The sequence below is a fragment of the Procambarus clarkii genome, chromosome 55 (genome assembly GCF_040958095.1).
Source record: "Procambarus clarkii isolate CNS0578487 chromosome 55, FALCON_Pclarkii_2.0, whole genome shotgun sequence".
In the NCBI taxonomy this organism is placed as follows: domain Eukaryota; kingdom Metazoa; phylum Arthropoda; class Malacostraca; order Decapoda; family Cambaridae; genus Procambarus; species Procambarus clarkii.
The window spans coordinates 26,032,211-26,051,427 of NC_091204.1; the positions used below are offsets into that span (position 1 = coordinate 26,032,211).

At 43.0% G+C, this 19,217-nt stretch overlaps 3 non-coding genes across 3 annotated transcripts; all 3 read right to left on the minus strand.

Annotated features, from left to right (window-relative positions):
- Nucleotides 1-13,210: 13,210 nt before the first annotated feature.
- On the minus strand, nt 13,211-13,283 carry TRNAV-CAC (transfer RNA valine (anticodon CAC)). The gene has a single exon. It is a non-coding gene; the product is annotated as a tRNA-Val (tRNA).
- A 1,963-nt stretch (nt 13,284-15,246) lies between these two features.
- On the minus strand, nt 15,247-15,318 carry TRNAM-CAU (transfer RNA methionine (anticodon CAU)). Its single transcript has one exon. It is a non-coding gene; the product is annotated as a tRNA-Met (tRNA).
- Nucleotides 15,319-16,631: 1,313 nt separating this feature from the next.
- Nucleotides 16,632-16,705, minus strand: TRNAN-GUU (transfer RNA asparagine (anticodon GUU)). The gene has a single exon. It is a non-coding gene; the product is annotated as a tRNA-Asn (tRNA).
- Between the last annotated feature and the right edge of the window lie 2,512 nt (nt 16,706-19,217).

Consider the following 19,217-nt stretch of genomic DNA (forward strand, 5'->3'; position numbering starts at 1 on the left):
GAACAATGATGGAGAATGTATAAATTTAGGTCTCGTATGTATTACTGTCATGTATACTGTGTAATTTCCCTTTCATTATTGTTCATTACATTGTCCTCTAACATTAAATTATATTTTGGCACTGTGAGATGTATACCACATAGACATGGTTTTGATACACATGATTTATATATACATGCTTTATATTGTATTCATGTATACTTATGTATAATGGCAGGTGGGCAGACGTCATGAAATCCTCCCTTAACCCCTTCTCCCCTCTCCCGCCAGTGTTACCATGTCTTGCCAATATGAATTCTTTGTTCACATATTTTTATATCATGATATAATCTTTAATGTACTGAATTATTGATATGTATTATTAGGTAAGGCTGTGTATATTGGTCTTTATTTTGTTGATATATGAATTAGAAGTTCTTGATCGAGACATGTCTGTATATGAGCTTGAGATATTTGAAAGAGAGGAGTCAGCTGACTCATAGAGGTGGATACAGTGTCGCTCCCGGCCAGCATGGCTCTGGGCGGTCACTCTTTGATTTTCTCAGTCGATTATTATTATTAACATCTTTATTGACAAAAATAATTACAATTTTGCCTAATCTGAGGATTTTGATAAAGTCTTATTAAAGTGAAGATAATGCTGGTATTCACTGTCACGCAGGACAGAGGGTCATACATAAGACAATAGGTTAAACTGTAGGCTGAAGCACATATATATAATGGTTACAATCAATGTTTTAATGTATGGATATGTGAAAACAACTTTCTATTGTGCACTGCCACACAAGAGCAGGGATGGTTCATAAGTGATGCAGCTTAGAAGTGATATAAATAAAAATTGTTCTTCATTCTTTAAAATGGACAAGCAAATTTTGGATAAATTGTTAGGATGTCGTCCAGAACACCTGAGTCAATAAAATAGTTACACAGTTGGTGGTACAAGAGGCCAGGAGGTCTAAAGTCCTTTACGGTTTCACATTCAACAATATAGTGTTCTAGTGAATGCATTAAAGGTTTATCACAGAATTTACAATCTGAGTATTCTGGTAGTGGCTCAGCCTCACTAACCTGCCAGATGTGTCTATAGCCAAGGCGAATTCGCGCAATGACTACATCACACTGCCTGGTTCGGTTACTGTGCTGACCATTCAAATACCTATTATTACAAAACTTGTCATAACTTTTAATACTGCAGCTTTCAGGCCTCTGGGCATTTCTTAGTTCTTCTAAATCTGAAGTAATTTCTTTAATTTGTATGTTATTAATAATTGCATTACATAGTCCAAAGTCATAATCAATGTTTTCTTTCCTGCGAGCCTCATTGGCCAATCGATCTACAAAGTCATGTTTTCCAACTCCAACATGGGATGGGATCCACACAAATTTTATACAAGAGTTATTATCATTGGCAAAAATTACATTCCATTTAATATTACAAGCTACTTCCAACATACATTGTGATGGGTTATTTAAGGACTGCAGAGCACTTTTAGAGTCACAGAAAATAACTCCACCACCATTGAGCTTAAGGTATTCAGTGGCTAGATAAATACCCAATAGCTCGGTCTGTGTCGTGCTTGCCCAGTTGTTCAATCTCTGTGTACTAGTCATGATCATTTCATTCCCTTTATACACTGCACATGCACAACCTGTTCTACCAGTGCCTAACTGCACAGAGCCATCAGTAAAGGCATAGGATTCAGTCGGTTTGAGAATTTGAAGATGACTGTCAATAGCTTCTAATGTTATACATCTCAAAATGTCAAAATTTATTTTACACTGATGGGAGTATAATGCAGAGAGACCTCCACATCTTTCCAAGGGGGAATATAGTGAACAGTTTTATCAGGGTTAAGAGACACATTCAGTTTCTGAAGCTTATAGGCACAACAACTGAGCCACACACTGTAGGGAGCTTTTTGCGGCGGATTGAGGGAACAGTCAGAATTGTTTAGAATGGATCTCAATTTAATTTGAATAGAGCTGGGGGAACCATTATTTTTCAAAGTTTTGGCGCAAAACATAGTACTAAGTAGAACTATTCTTTCGTAAATGGAAGGTAAGTTTAGTTCCTTTCTCATGTTAACAATTCTGACAGTTCTAGGACAACCCAGGATGATGCGCATGGCATCATTCTGTACTACATCTAGGCCTTGTAATTGTTTAAGAGAAAAATTAAGAAGATGCAAGGCATAATAATCAACAACAGATCGTGTAAAGGCAATATAAAAACTACGAGCATATTTTATGTTAATGCCAAATCCTTTGCCAACAAGAGTTTTGAGAGGTTTAAGACGCTCAACTAGTTTTTTGCGCAGGTTGCTGACGAGATTTGTATCATTAACCTCGACTCCAAGATATTTATAAGACTCGCAAGTCTCCACGGCATTCCATTAATAGTATAGTTAACATGAAGAGAATGGGGAATAAGAACCCTTGTTTTATCAACAGAGATTATGAGGCCACATTCTACTACTTTCTTGGAGAATGCATCAAGTAACACTTGTAGCCTTGGTTTACTGTGTGCCATAATACAAATATCATCAGCATAACATATAACAGTTTCCGTAGGTTGTATAGGTATGTCATGGATAAGTTTGTGCATAAGTATATTGAAGAGCATAGGGCTTAGGACACCACCTTGAGGTGTGCCTAGTTCGAATGCATCTGTTCTTGTACTTTTAACTCCTTTAAATAGGATACTAGCACGCCTGTTGGATAGGTAGCTCTTTATCCAACTCAGAAGATTACCTTTGATTCCAAATTCAGCAAGTTGCTCTAATATTATTTCGCCATTCGCTACATCGAAAGCTGACTTTAGGTCAATAAAGGCTGCCTGTGTCCCATCCTGGGAGTTTACAAAATATTCAGCAAAGCATGTTTGTGTGCTACACTTGGGCATGAACCTATATAGGTTTGGGGCCAGTTTTTCTTTGACCTGAAACATGACACGATTGAGAACAATTCTCTCCAAGACTTTACACATGCAAGATGTAAGGGAAATGGGCCTGAATTTTTGAGAGTTAGGTTTAGGAACTGGTATTATGAGACTTTATGTCCATTTCTTTGGCAAGATACCTTGTGAGAGACTCATTTGATAGAGGTCAAGCAGAGGATGGCTAGGGACATCATTCAGTAAGCTCAAGGTGTTATAAGTTATACCATCCTCACCAGGGGCAATTTGTTTAGGTTTTCCTAATGCTGATGTCAATTCAAAGGGGGTTATAGCAAACTGATCTGTTAAATCTGGTGAGGAGCGTGCTATTTCAATATTAGAGTTTCTGTTAATGTTGGTATGTCTTAAATGCTGCTGTATATCTGGGGGTATGGAAGAAATTTGTGAGACACTAGACCATTGAGCTAGGAGCATGTCAGCATATTCTGCAGGAGTATGATGAAGCTGAACTGGGGCTGAAGGTTTGGTAATGTTTTTAATTTTGTTCCACATTTCTGATAATGTTGTAGTTCTATTGATACCTTGTAAGAATTGTTCCCAATATGTGTTCTTAACTTGACCCTTAAGCTCGCGAAAATCTCTGTTGGCATTAAGGAATGCAAGTAAATTGTCAGCTGTTTTGTCTCGTTTATAACAGCCAGCAGCTGAAGCACTTTAGCTCTGCAATAATAATAGGATCCTCTGTCCATGAGGAAGAACGAGTGTTCTTTTTTTCCTTGATTTAACCCAGGTATCATAATAACTGGTAATGATACTGACAAGATCATTGTAAAAGTGGTCCACTGATACAGGTGTATACCCAGTGTACCACTTATGTACATAAGCCTTAAAGTGCTGTTTAAGATTGTCTGGAATGTTAATTTTAACTCTAGAATGAGGACTGGACCTAATATCCGCCGCCACATTGTATTCACAATATATTGCAAAATGATCACTTACTAGTTCTGGGATGAGCTTAACGTTGACGTTGCTATCTACTAGGCTGTATCCAATCACATAATCCAGCCTACCCCCCAATAAATGGGTCTGTTTATCAGTATCATACACAGTAATATTATGATCATTAAGGTATTTCAAGAAGACCCTTCCATTATTGTTACACTGAACATCACCAAGAGCAGTGTGACGAGCATTAAAGTCACCCATACATAACATAGCTGTGTTACCTGTAGGTGTCGGTAGCAGGTCTCCTTTAAGTACACTACATCGTCCATATATGTTATACAGTAGGAAATGGCTATTTGCAGTTTGTAATTTGAATTTTTGATAATGTATACTATCACTCCTGTGATTTTTAATTAGTTTACAGATTAATCCACTTTTAATATACGTGAGTAAACCAGTTCCAATACTGTTGTTGTATGCTATATACCCAGGTATCCTGGGTGGGACCTTCTTGATAGTTGTGGACGTATATGGTTCCTGTAAACAGATCACATCCACGTCTCTCATTTTAGCATACAAGATTACGTCATTTATCCGAAGATAAACACTTCGAATATTCCAAGAAAGAAACTTAATTGTTTTTGTTTGATGAGCCATGGTTAAGTGTCAAGGGAATTAAGGTAACATTTAAGCTCGTTAAACACTTGGACAACATAAGCAACTTTGTTCCGTGTGTCCTGAGTACTTTTGTCTAGGAGGCGTTTAACCTGAGTAGGAGTTGGTGTTCTCTTAAACTCTCTACCTGCAACCAAACCAAGGGTGTCTTGACGATCCCTTGAGTTTGCTAGAAAACCTAGTAAGACGTCACGTGGCTATAGAAGCTTAGCCGGTCAAACGGCTAAGACCAAGTGGCGTGGGACTCGGCTATAGAGTATACTCTGGGGTCCTTTGGAATTCGGTTTAAGTTTCAGTAAGCATAGTCACGGACAGGGTAAAGGACAGAGTAGAGCCAATACCGTCCCGTGTTACAACTGCCATATCCACCTTCGGTAAGAGGCAGAACAAGTCAGCAGATTGGTTCGAGGCCTGTGCAGAGGAACTCTTACCCCTTGTAGAGGAAAAGAGAGGAGCTCTCTCATCCTACAAAAACCTGCCCTCAGAAAGGAACCTACAGGCCCTCCGTACTGTCCGCAGTAGAGTTCAACAAACTGTGAGGTGCTGTGCTAACGATTACTGGCTCCGACTCTGTTCCAGCATCCAGACTGCGGCCACTGTTGGCAACATAGGAGGCATGTACGAAGGGATCAAACAGGCAACAGGCCCTACACAAAACAGGACGGCTCCTCTTAAGTCAGCCACTGGAGAGATCACTAAAGACTGTGATCAACAGATGAATCGCTGGGTAGAGCATTACTCCGAACTCTATTCCAGAAAGAACTTGGTCAGCGTAGAAGCCTTGGATGCAAACAAGTACCTGCCCATCATGGAAGAACTTGACCTTGAACCGACTGTGGAAGAAGTTGAGAAAGCATTGGATTCACTTTCCTCAGGGAAGGCCCCAGGAGACGACGGGATTCCGCCTGAAGTTCTCAAGTGCGCTCGTGGAACACTTAAAACTGAGCTTCGTGAACTTCTGTGCCAGTGCTGGAGGGAGGGCTCGGTGCCACAAGACATGAGAGATGCAAACATCATCACTCTCTACAAAAATAAAGGTGACAGAAGCGATGTCAACAACAATCGTAGCATCTCCCTCCTCAGCGTCGTCAGCAAACTCTTCGCTAGGGTCGTCTTGGTCAGGCTTCAGATTCTTGCTGAAAGAGTGTACCCTGAGTCACAGTGTGGTTACCAAGCAGAGGTCGACCACTGACATGGTGTTCTCCCTGAGACAGCTTCAAGAAAAGTGCAGGAAGCAGAGAAAAGCCTTGTACATCGCCTTCATTGACCTTACAATGGCCTTCGACCTCGTGAGCAGGGACGGACTCTTCAAGATCTTGGCCAAAATTGGCTGCCCACCCACCCTACTCAGCATGATACAATCGTTCCACAAGGACATGAAGGGCACGGTCGTGTACGACGGCTCAACTTCTGAACCATTCAACATCAAGAGTGGTGTTAAACAGTGGTGCGTTCTTGCTCCAACCCTGTTTGGCATCTTCTTCGCGATCCTCAGCAAGCATGCCTTTGGAACAACCACAGAGGGCATCTATCTCCGTACAAGATCTGATAGAAAGCTCTATAATCTATCCAGACTCCGAGCAAAGACAAAAGTACAGATGCGAATCCTCAGGGAGTTCGTCTTCGCTGACGACGCAGCGATCACCACAAACACAGCAGAAGACCTGCAGCAGCTACTCAATCGCTTTGCCGCAGCCTGTTCCGCATTCGGCTTGACGATCAGCTTGAAGAAGACACAGGTGATGGGACAAGACGTCAATGAGCTACCCTGTATAAACATAGCAGACTATGTGCTGGAGGCAGTTCACAAGTTTGTGTACCTGGGCTCCACAATCTCAGACACCCTTTCCCTGGACACTGAACTCAACAGGCGTATCGGGAAGGCCGCAACAACACTGGCCAGGCTCACAAAGCGCGTTTGGGAAAATGCCAAACTGACAGTGCACACCAAGGCACAAGTCTTCATGGCATGTGTGGTTAGTACACTTCTCAACGGCTTAGAATCCTGGACCCTGCGCTCTCGCCAGGAGAGACGACTTAATACCTTTCACATGCGCAACCTGAGACGCATCCTTGACATCACGTGGAAAGACCACGTCACCAACAACACTGTACTCGAGAGAACAGGAGTCCCTTCAATGTTCACTCTCCTGAAACAGAGACGCATGCGATGGCTGGGACATGTTACACGAATGGTCGATGGCCGCATACCGAAGGACCTCTTGTATGGAGAACTGGCATCAGGAAGGAGACCCACCGGAAGACCTCAGCTGCGTTTCAAAGATGCCTGCAAACGCGACCTCAAGCAGATGAACATCGACATCAACACTTAGGAGGCAGCAGCTGCGGACAGATCTGCCTGGAGATGTAAAGTGCAGAAGGGACTCCAGCAATTCGAGGATGAACTGAAGAGGCAGGCGGAGGATAAAAGATTTCAGAGGTCTCAACCACTCAAGACGGGAGATATCTCCCGTCCACGAGGCTAACCATAGCCCGTGCTTCTAGCCCCGCTCCTGTGCCAGGTAAGTTACGGGCTCACCATAGCCCGTGCTACTTGGAACTTGTTCCGAGTAGCTGAATCTATAAGAACAACAACAACTCGACCACTGTCAGACGCACCCGCTTCGGCGTTTACCTGCACTCGCTGCAGTTGTGACTGTCATTCTCGGGTTGACCTTCACAGCCACAGCAGGCGCAGCATCCAACTACACTATAACAACTAGACACCCAGGACACAACCCCATAACCCGCACGGGGTTGACCTTCACAGCCACAGCAGGCGCAGCATCCAACTACACTATAACAACTAGACACCCAGGGCACAACTCCATAACCCGCACGGGGTTGACCTTCACAGCCACAGCAGGCGCAGCATCCAACTACACTATAACAACTAGACACCCAGGGCACAACTCCATAACCCGCACGGGGTTGACCTTTACAGCCACAGCAGGCGCAGCATCCAACTACACTATAACAACTAGACACCCAGGACACAACTCCATAACCCGCACGGGGTTGACCTTCACAGCCACAGCAGGCGCAGCATCCAACTACACTATAACAACTAGACACCCAGGGCACAACTCCATAACCCGCACGGGGTTGACCTTCACAGCCACAGCAGGCGCAGCATCCAACTACACTATAACAACTAGACACCCAGGGCACAACTCCATAACCCGCACGGGGTTGACCTTCACAGCCACAGCAGGCGCAGCATCCAACTACACTATAACAACTAGACACCCAGGGCACAACTCCATAACCCGCACGGGGTTGACCTTCACAGCCACAGCAGGCCCAGCATCCAACTACACTATAACAACTAGACACCCAGGGCACAACTCCATAACCCGCACGGGGTTGACCGATGCCTACTTCTAGTTACGGTAATTATGGCAAAATTATAGTACTAATAAAGACAATCATGTTAATATTATAGTAATAATTAGGGAATTTTTGTAAAATTATAGTAATAATTAAAGAAATTATGGTAATATTATAGTAATAGTTCAGGTAATTATGGTAATATTATAGTAATAGTTCAGGTAATTATGGTAATATTATAGTATTCTTTAGGTAATTATCTTATATTCCTTTCAATATCTTATGACATTTAAAAGGTTTTTGATAACATAAGTTTATTTACTCAAGAGAGGAAAGACTCCTGAAGGAAAACCGGACTTTAGATAAAACTTGTCAAATACATATCCAAAAATACAGACTTCACACGATTGCACACACACACACACACACACACACACACACACACACACACACACACACACACACACACACACACACACACACACACACACACACACACACACACACACACACAGACACAGACACAGACACACACACACACACACACACACACACACACACACACACACACACACACACACACACACACACACACACACACACACACACACACACACACAGACACACACACACACACACAGACACACACACACACACACACACACACACACACACACACACACACACACACACACACACACACACACACACACACACACACACACACACACACACACACACACACACACACACACATGCTGCACGTGTGGCAACGTACAAGAATAGCGTGTTCTGGGTGTGGCAACACATAAATAAGGTGTTGTGAGCGTTGCAACACTGAGATGAAAAGTTATAAGTGTTTGAACACAAGAAGGAGTTTTGCGAGTGTTGCAAAATAAAACGTGTTGTGAGTGTTGCAACAAAACGATACGTAGCCAGGATGGTCACTCATAAATAACATACTGTGAGGGTTACAACATGTTATTACTGTAATGTAACGTTTCAACACATTATGCCGGCATTGTAATACAACACATTATGCCGGCATTGTAATACAACACATTATGCCGGCATTGTAATACAACACATTATGCCGGCATTGTAATACAACACATTATGCCAGCATTGCAATACAACACATTATGCCGGCATTGTAATACAACACATTATGCTGGCATTGTAATACAACACATTATGCCGGCATTGTAATACAACACATTATGCCGGCATTGTAATACAACACATTATGCCAGCATTGCAATACAACACATTATGCCGGCATTGTAATACAACACATTATGCTGGCATTGTAATACAACACATTATGCCGGCATTGTAATACAACACATTATGCCAGCATTGTAATACAACACATTATGCCGGCATTGTAATACAACACATTATGCCGGCATTGTAATACAACACATTATGCCGGCATTGTAATACAACACATTATGCCGGCATTGTAATACAACACATTATGCCGGCATTGTAATACAACACATTATGCCGGCATTGTAATACAACACATTATGCCGGCATTGTAATACAACACATTATGTCGGCATTGTAATACAACACATTATGCCGGCATTGTAATACAACACATTATGCCAGCATTGCAATACAACACATTATTTCTTTGTTGCAACATCACAACACGTTATTTCAATGTTGCCACACGCAATTATATTTATAAGTACTGCAACATTCAGAACACATTATTTATGTTGTAACTGTAACAACAGGTTATTGCCTTGCAACACTCACACCGCGTCATTGCTGTGTTGTAACACTCAAAGCACAGTTTACAGCGTTGCAATTTTGCAACTGTCATCGTGTAATTATTGTGATGCAACACTCACAACTGTCATCGTGTAATTATTGTGATGCAACACTCACAACTCAAATTGCCATCAAGTGTTTAACGTTGTATTCTTGCCAGATATTAATGTTTTATTGCAAATATGTAAATATCATAAAAGTTAGCGATTGAATAAATAAACAAAAGGTGATAGAAAACAAATAACTAACAAGTGATTAAATAGATGTATATAAAATAAATGAATAAATAAAATGTGACTGAATGAACAAACTGTTAGATTAAATAAAATGTTATTTAACATATATAATAAAGTTGCTGTAATTGACAAACATAACGAGATTGAACATTTAAAATTTGATTATATAAATGAAAATTGCGAATAAATAATTAAAAGTGAATTATTATGTAACTAAATGAAAAAAGGAAATGTCAGCCACTGAGAGTTGGAACTGGTGACCGCGTGAACACCGGGTCCAACTGGTGACCGCGTGAACACCGGGTCCAACTAGTGACCGCGTGAACACCGGGTCCAACTGGTGACCGCGTGAACACCGGGTCCAACTGGTGACCGCGTGAACACCGGGTCCAACTGGTGACCGCGTGAACACCGGGTCCAACTGGTGACCGCGTGAACACCGGGTCCAACTGGTGACCGCGTGAACACCGGGTCCAACTGGTGACCGCGTGAACACCGGGTCCAACTGGTGACCGCGTGAACACCGGGTCCAACTGGTGACCGCGTGAACACCGGGTCCAACTGGTGACCGCGTGAACACCGGGTCCAACTGGTGACCGCGTGAACACAGGGTCCAACTGGTGACCGCGTGAACACCGGGTCCGACCTCCCAGTCTGGCCACGACTCTTCCTGCTTAATGAAGAACTCAACAGTCATACATTCATCCACTTCATCATACATCATCAACTGACAACTGAGGCGTGTGAAGGAGAAAGTCGGGAAGGAAAAGTCTCTGAGGAAGCGAGGTAAGGTAAGGTAATTATGAGGTGAAAGTACTAGGCCAGTATGATTATACAGCACTTGGAAGGGATATTAAGATCATCTGGGATATATAAGGACGAAGTGAAGGAATGGAAAGCTACCACTTGGGTCATCGGGGATCGAACGTGGACCCTGCAAGAAGCGAGAGGACGGAGTGGAGTAACGGTGCCCAAGCACTGGGACCATCGGGGATCGAACACAAGAGTATTTTATTAACAGCACAGCTCTAATAAATGTCAGCAAACTGAAGTGAACACAGTTGTTCTCACCAGTTCTTTAAGGTTTATCAGTTAGTTATTGAACTTAGTTAATGAATCAATATTAAAGTTATGTTTATCAGTTAGTTATTGAACTACGCCTGGAACCCGTAGGTGCGGGACTCTGAAGTCCTCCTCCTTGGGCTCTAGCAGCCCCAGGCTCTGCTTCAGGAGGCTGGGGTCGTTCTTGCACTTGCTGGGGTGGTTCTTCTCCGGCCCCGACCACGGCGGTCTCCGGGTTATGAGTCCCTTCACCAGCTTCCAGGTCACCTCCGGAGCTCACAGTTCCTGCGACGGCGCTGGAACCAATCGTATTGGCGTTTGCCTTTCCATTGGAGACTTTCGGCGCCGTGGAGAGGGGGGACCTGCTGCATGGTTGACAGCTTCTCCCCCGTATCAACCTACCCTGGCTTTGTGCCCTGGAGAGGCCACTCCAGACCGACAACCAGAGCACAACTCCATAGTCTCCTGAGACTGATGAATGTCTGCTACTACTACGACTAGAAGATATAGGTAATAATATATATGTAATAGTATTAGTTAACACAAAACTATATATTGGAGGAACTCTACAACCTGTAATAAGAAGTCTTGTACTTTGAATGTAACCAATGTTGTAACCCTTTTTGTGTAATGAAATTTTAAATAAAATAAAATGACAAAAATGTGGACGGTATGAAAAGACAATATGTGTACACGGGTGCCCCACAAGGCTTCCCCGGATGCTGCATATCGTCTTCTTCGAGGTCGAGGGTCCCTACAAACGCAACCAAAGATGATACCCCTATATATTTATATAACCTATATCTATAAAATAGAATGTTTATCCGAGGTTGGTGACCAGACACTTGGTGGGACCAGCCTCGCCCAGCTTTCCAAGATGAGTCATGTTGGGTAGGGGAGCGTCATAGCCTAGTCGGTGTCCGCCGAATTGTAATACTTTAAGAAATATCGGCATTCATATTAACAGCCTAAGACAACCGTGCAGTAATAACATCTATGCAGGAGAAATCCACAAGGGCCGTGACGAGGGTTCGAACCTACGTCCGAGAGCATCCCAGACGCTGCCTTAATCGTGGCAGCGTCTGGGCGTCTTAATCAATTAGCCGTTCTACCTCTTCGCCCTTACTTCATTCTATAAAGAGGTAGAGCGGCTTATTGACAGAGCTCGGGTGCATGGGGGAATTGTGTAAAATCCTGGTTTGTGTCTTAGAGAGGCTGCAGGATCCAAGTAAGATCAGTAGAACTTGTGGTTGCAATTCTTTTACCATGTCGTAGCTCAGTCGATTAAGGCAGCGTCTGGGATCCTCTCGGACGTAGGTTTGAACCCTCGTCACGGACCTTGTGGATTTGTTCATTTGATGCATCACGCTATTGTGACTTCTATGTGTAATCTATGTAGGATCTTATGATATATTAATAGCAGTGCTTATAAGCAACACATCCATCCTCCATCGTGCATATATTGATGTAATGGACAATTGGATAGTAGAATTTGGTATTATTGAATTTGGATAAACCGGCAAAGGTTTTGTCAGATAAAATCAAATGTTTATTCAGGTAAAGTACATACATACAAGGTCAGATACAAACATGTTGTTGGATTTATAGATAGAGCTTGTACATACAATGTCTAAGGCCACTATTACGCCAAGCGTTTCGGGCAAGGTTGGCCCAAACCTTTGTATATGTTTCTCAAAAAACCTAACGTAACTTACCATCCAAGGTCTAATACATGCATGGTAACTGACGCCAAATATATATGTTATATTTGTATAACATATATATGTACCGAGTACATATATATGTTATACTAGGCCTAGGAATATATCTGTTTGGTTCTAACTGTATTTTTTCCGGACTATATGGTGAATAGTACCAAGTTCTACTTTGTAATTGTCCATTACATCAATATTTATTTTATATGTACGATGTTCTACATAGTTACAAAATGTACAGGAGGATGGATTGTATTCATTAAAGATAAAAACATTTCTTTTGGTTTGTTATCGTAGGAAAAAATTAGACTGTAGCAGAGCGTAGTTTCGATCTACGGACCTCTAGTTGGATTATGGGTCCAGCACGCTTCCACTGCGCCACTCTGCTCCACAATATATACTTATATGACCCTCAATATTAATAATTACTATAATGTAGTATTAACATATTACAAAATAGTATAAGTTTTATGATTTAATAAATATTGTCAATATTCTTTGTTATTAATTTTAGGTCTTTGAGTTTATTTCAATGGGATATGAAAACAAACATTTAAAAAGTCAAATGTTTCCGCCCGGGATCGAACCGGGGACCTTGCGCGTGTGAGGCGCACGTGATAACCACTACACTACGGAAACCTAAAGTATAGTGAACTGTTATTATATGGACCAAATCCGGTTAATTGATACCGAAGATGTACATAGTTTTTCTTCAGCGATATAATATGATCAAAACACATTGCTTGAGTAATTATATAAATTATAAAAGGTATAATAACGAAAATAGAGAGAAAATCCTGTTTTATGTGTGTACGGCGTGTGTGACGTCACGATAACATGAGAGGTTTAGTTTAGTTTAGTTCACTTATTATGCACCCCATACCCATCTTGTGGGTGGTAGTGGAAGCTGGGGTTACAGAGTCACATAATGGGCTCAGGGACTGAACCCCACAATTCACTTAGCTAAGCAAGTTACAGTCTTGATGAGCGAGTTATAAAATTCAATATACGTCGTAACACCAACAATGGGTTCGCGATTGACTACAAGTACGGTTTCTAAATTAAGCAACTGACATATGTGGAGAGCTAGTGTCACAATTGATGTTTGTCGTGCACTCCGCCCCCCATCCAGTGGGCAGCGGTGGATAGCTTACAATCACTTTGGTACTACCTATAATTAGCAAACTGGGGATATTTGGCAAAAAATTCTGGTAGCAGATAATTTTGAATGAAATATTTACACATCTCTGGAACATTTGTTATAGGAAGCAGAAGGAAGTGATATTAGGGCTTCAGAGAGTGGGAGGAAGCAGTAGGAAGTATTTTTAAGGCTTCAGAGTGCGGGAGCAGGCAAGAGTAGGTGTTTTTAAGGCTTCAGAGAACAGGAGCGAGCGGGAAAAAGCAGGAGAAAGTGATTTTAGGGCATCAGAAAACGGGAGGAAGCAGGAGGAAGTGTTTTTAAGGCTTCAGAGAGCGGGATGAAATAGGAGAAAGTTTTTTAGGGATTCGGAGAGCGGAAAGAATTGTTGTCAGGGCTTCAGAGAGCGAGAGCGAGTGGCAGGAAGCAGGAGAAATAATTTGTGAGCCTTCAGAGAGCGGGATCGAACGGGAGGAAGCAGGAGGAAATGATTTTAGGGCTTCAGAGAGCAGGAGCCAGTGGTAGGAAGCAGTAGAAAGTATTTGTAAGGTATGTGCTTCATGAGGAAACAGGAGGTGGTGTTATTAGGGCTTCAGAGAGCAGGAGGGAATATTTTTAAGGCTTCAGAGAGCGAGAGGAAGTGGGAGGTAGCAGAAGGAAGTATTAATAGGGTTTCAGAGATCGGGAACGAGCAGGAGGAAGTATTTTTATGGGTTCAGAGAGTGGTAGGAAGTGTTACTAGAGCTTCAGAGAGCGGGAGGAAGGAGGAGGAAGTAGTTTTAGGGCTTTCGATGGCTGGAGCGAGCGGTAAGAAGCAGGAGGAAATATTTGTAAGGTTTTAGAGATCGTAGCCTCCGTAACACAGTTGGTTAGCGTACAAATGTTTCTCGCTGTAGGGCTCTTCACATGTCAGTTGCTTAATTTAGAAACTGTACTTGTTGGCGGTCTCGAGCCCATTGTTGATGTGATGATGTGCATTGAATTTTGTAACTCTCTCAGCAAGATTAACTTGCTCAGGTAAATGAATTGTGGGGTTCAGTCCCTGAGCCCATTATGTGCCTCTGTAACTCTTCCCACTACCGCCCACAGGACGGGTATGGGGTGCATATTAAATGAACTAAACTATAAACTAGGGTTATCCTATGGAATTGTCTAACCGGCGAAGTCGTTAAATACTAAGATATTACCTCAGTTCAAAATCCAAACAGAAACAATCCTCATGAACCATGGGGGGAGGGGGGGGGGATCTTTGACAAGCCGATGGCTTCCACTATCCGTCGAGGACACTAGGGACAGGTAAATTCAGGTACAAATCTCCCACGTTCGTTATTGTGCCTTTATTTTTTAACATATAGCTAGCTCAACCTGTAATTTGTAATTACTTATATTGAAGGAGGTAGCAAGACACTGCTATGTACCTACATTTGTAATGAAAAACATTATTAATACGTTAAAACAATATTGTAGCAGAGCGTAGTTTCGATCTACGGACCTCTGGGTTATGGGCCCAGCACGCTTCCACTGCGCCACTCTGCTGCTGGTGTAATTTGGATGATACATTTTATACATCTTTTATAATATTATAATTGGTAATATTTTCTTCATAAATAAAAGTATCAGTGTTTCTGCGCAATAACGCACCAGTACGTACTGATCTTGCGCATGGGATGCGCACATCATGGTTACTGAGCACAACCAGCTGCGTATGACATACATCATAGCATGGGTATGTGATCACTGCTGCACACGATGGGTATGGGTTCACTACCACTCATGAACAGGACATGTATTGGGGGCACTAACGCTCACAGGATAGGTATACATGGGGTCTACAGGATAAGTATGGGATCCACTCAGCCCTGGAGGCTGATCTGTCGTGTTTGTTGAGGTCTATAGCAACTCTTCTTGCATGTAAACATTCCAAGCATAAGAATTATATTTAGTGTCTGGACCGAGATTCATCAGTCAGTTACGCAAGTACTTACGAACATGTTATCTCAATCTTTGGCGACTTTACACATATTAAACAGTTGATGAGCTCCAAAGGACTGGGAGGCAGTTTATAATTATATATTATTTTCTAAATTGTTGTGTTATGAAGCCAAAACTCGGTATGTAGATGTTCATCCCGTCCTCCTAATAGAACGGCGCCTTTTGACGAATACTCTTCCCAAGACCAACAATTGTCGCACTAGAAAATGGTAGCGGCTCGTGAAACTGCAGCCCATCCTCTTGTGTTGGTAGTACTTATAGTAACTATGAGGACCAAAGTAAATATATCAACGTACAACGCAATTAGAAAGTAGAAATGTGTACTATTGAATTAGACAAACCGGAAAAGGTTTTGTATTTATGTTGCAAAGACAACCTTAACTAACTGAACCTTCCTAGGCCTAATACGCGCTATCTGAGGCCTAATATCGTACATATGTGTGCTATACTAGACCTAGGAATATACATGTTTTTTTTAGCTTTATTTTTCCAGATTTTAAAGTGATTAGTGCTATATACTTCACTTCCGACTATAAAGAGTCTATAATTAAGACTATAATTAAGAATTCAGACTATAAAGTGCTCAGTAAGTTCTATTATGTAATGACTTAGTACGTCAACGTTTGTACTATGGAGCATATACAACAACTACTGTGTAAACAGGAGGATGGGTCGCGACGTTGACATACAGTGCCGTTCTCTGTTGTGTTAGGATAAGGTCACTTACGCGCGAGAGTTTGTTGACGTTGGGAGACTTGAGGAGGACGGGCTGGATCACGGGGCCAAGTGTAACATCGCTGTCAAGTGTGTTATGTCGGTCTTGTCTGAGGTCAACCCCTAGAGTTGGCCTAAATAATCGCCCCCGGGTGGGCTCGAACCACCAACCTTTCGGTTAACAGCCGAACGCGCTAACCAATTGTGCCACGGAGGCTCGAGGAACGGACTAAACAAATTTGTAATAAGGCGGAATTACTTAGATATCGAAGTGTGATAATTATCTGAGATCTTTTCCTGATGATGATAATTCCTATAGTGTCCTAATGCCTAAAGTAACCTTGTGTCTAGTGGTCACGACGGAGACGGGAAGCCGGCAGCTTCCCCCATTTTTCCTAAGTTTCCTCCTTTTCTTCCGTCCCCAATTTTCCTCCTTTCCCCCCACAAAAAAGAGTAACAACAACAAAAAAGACTCTAGGGTTGGAGTCCCTGTGCCTTCTTTTACCAACTTCGAGGTTAACTCCGGAGCTGGAGCCCCCTGGGGGCAGTTCCTTGTTGCCTTTAACCTCGTTCTGACAGTTCCTGTGACGGCGCTGGAACCTGTCTTATTGGCGTTTGCCTTTCCAATTGAAACGTTCTGTGCTGTGGAGAGGGGGACCTGCTGCATGGGTGACAGCTTCTTCCCCGTATTAACCTACCCTGGCTTTGCGCCCTGGAGAGGCCACTCCAGACCGACAACCAGAACGCAACTCCATAGTCTCCTGAGACAGATGGACGCCTACTACTTGGATGGTCCACCAGTTTTTACACTCTTGTAAAGCCACTAGTACGCATAGCGTTTCGGGCAGGTCCTTTATCCTAATACTTCTAAGTCCTAATATTATTATTAATCTTAATTAATAACTCCGGAATACGACCCGTCAAATCGTTTCACTGCTGGGTGAAGAGAGGCGTAATGTTAAGGATTGGAACCCAGTCAATCCTCCCCGGCCAGGATACGAACCCAGACTAAATTGTTCGCGAAGTGCTGGGGCTAGGGTTTCACCACTGCTCCACGGGGACTGCATGCACGGGGACCAGTCATTGAGAGTTGCACAACAATTGGGAACTCTAATAAGAAAGTCAACTTTATTTTCAAGGAAAATAAAGTTATTGAACTGTAAACATCTCTGGTGGGGCCACATTTGGACTGCTGTATCAAGCATAGAGGCCTCAGCTTCAGAACATATCTGCTGTGGAGAAAGTACAACACAGAGCGACAAAAAGCATCTCAGAACTAAATCGGTTCCCATACCAGGAACGGTTGAGGGCCCCAGGACTAACACAGCAAGCCAGACGGGGCATGGTGGCTCCCATACCAGGAACGGTTGAGGGCCCCAGGACTAACACAGCAAGCCAGACGGGGCATGGTGGCTCCCATACCAGGAACGGTTGAGGGCCCCAGGACTAACACAGCAAGCCAGACGGGGCATGGTGGCTCCCATACCAGGAACGGTTGAGGGCCCCAGGACTAACACAGCAAGCCAGATGGGGCATGGTGGCTCCCATACCAGGAACGGTTGAGAGCCACAGGACTAACACAGCAAGCCAGACGGGGCATGGCGGCTCCCATACCAGGAACGGTTGAGGGCCCCAGGACTAACACAGCAAGCCAGACGGGGCATGGTGGCTCCCATACCAGGAACGGTTGAGGGCCCCAGGACTAACACAGCAAGCCAGACGGGGCATGGTGGCTCCCATACCAGGAACGGTTGAGAGCCACAGGACTAACACAGCAAGCCAGACGGGGCATGGTGGCTCCCATACCAGGAACGGTTGAGGGCCACAGGACTAACACAGCAAGCCAGACGGGGCATGGCGGCTTCCATAGAAACTTATAAAATACTGAACAAATTGGAGGATTTAGTGAATCCAGACCACTACTCTAAAAGGTCGCATGTAACATATACATGATGCAACAGCTTAATCAAGCTCAACAGGTCACCATCACACCCCCCCCCACCTCATCCATCTACACAGCTCTAGTATCACCTAGATATTGGTACTGGTAATGCCTCGCAAGAGCCTCCTCTTACGGGCTATTCATGCCCGTGTCACCTTTAGGAAGGCTTAATCTTTATTCTTTATCAATCAATGAAGTCACATTTTTTTTATGTTTTTTTTATTTATAAAATAAACACAAAATGTACAAAAAAGGAGAGTATAACATTATATAAACATAGAGCATGAAAAAGACATGAAGGAGAAAAACACATAGCACACAGAACCCAAAACCTCGTACAGTATACAGAACCTCGTACAGTATACAGAACCCTGTACAGTATACAGAACCCTGTACAGTATACAGAACAGCATACAGTATACAGAACCCCGTACAGTATACAGAACAGCATACAGTATACAGAACCCCGTACAGTATACAGAACCCCGTACAGTATACAGAACAGCATACAGTATACAGAACCCCATACAGTATATACAACCCCATACAGTATACAGAACCCCGTACAGTATACAGAACAGCGTACAATATACAGAACAGCGTACAGTATACAGAACCCTGTACAGTATACAGAACAGCATACAGTATACAGAACCCCATAGAGCATACAGAACAGCGTACAGTATACAGAACCTCGTACAGTATACAGAACCTCGTACAGTATACAGAACCCCATACAGTATACAGAACCCCGTACAGTATACAGAACCCCGTACAGTATACAGAA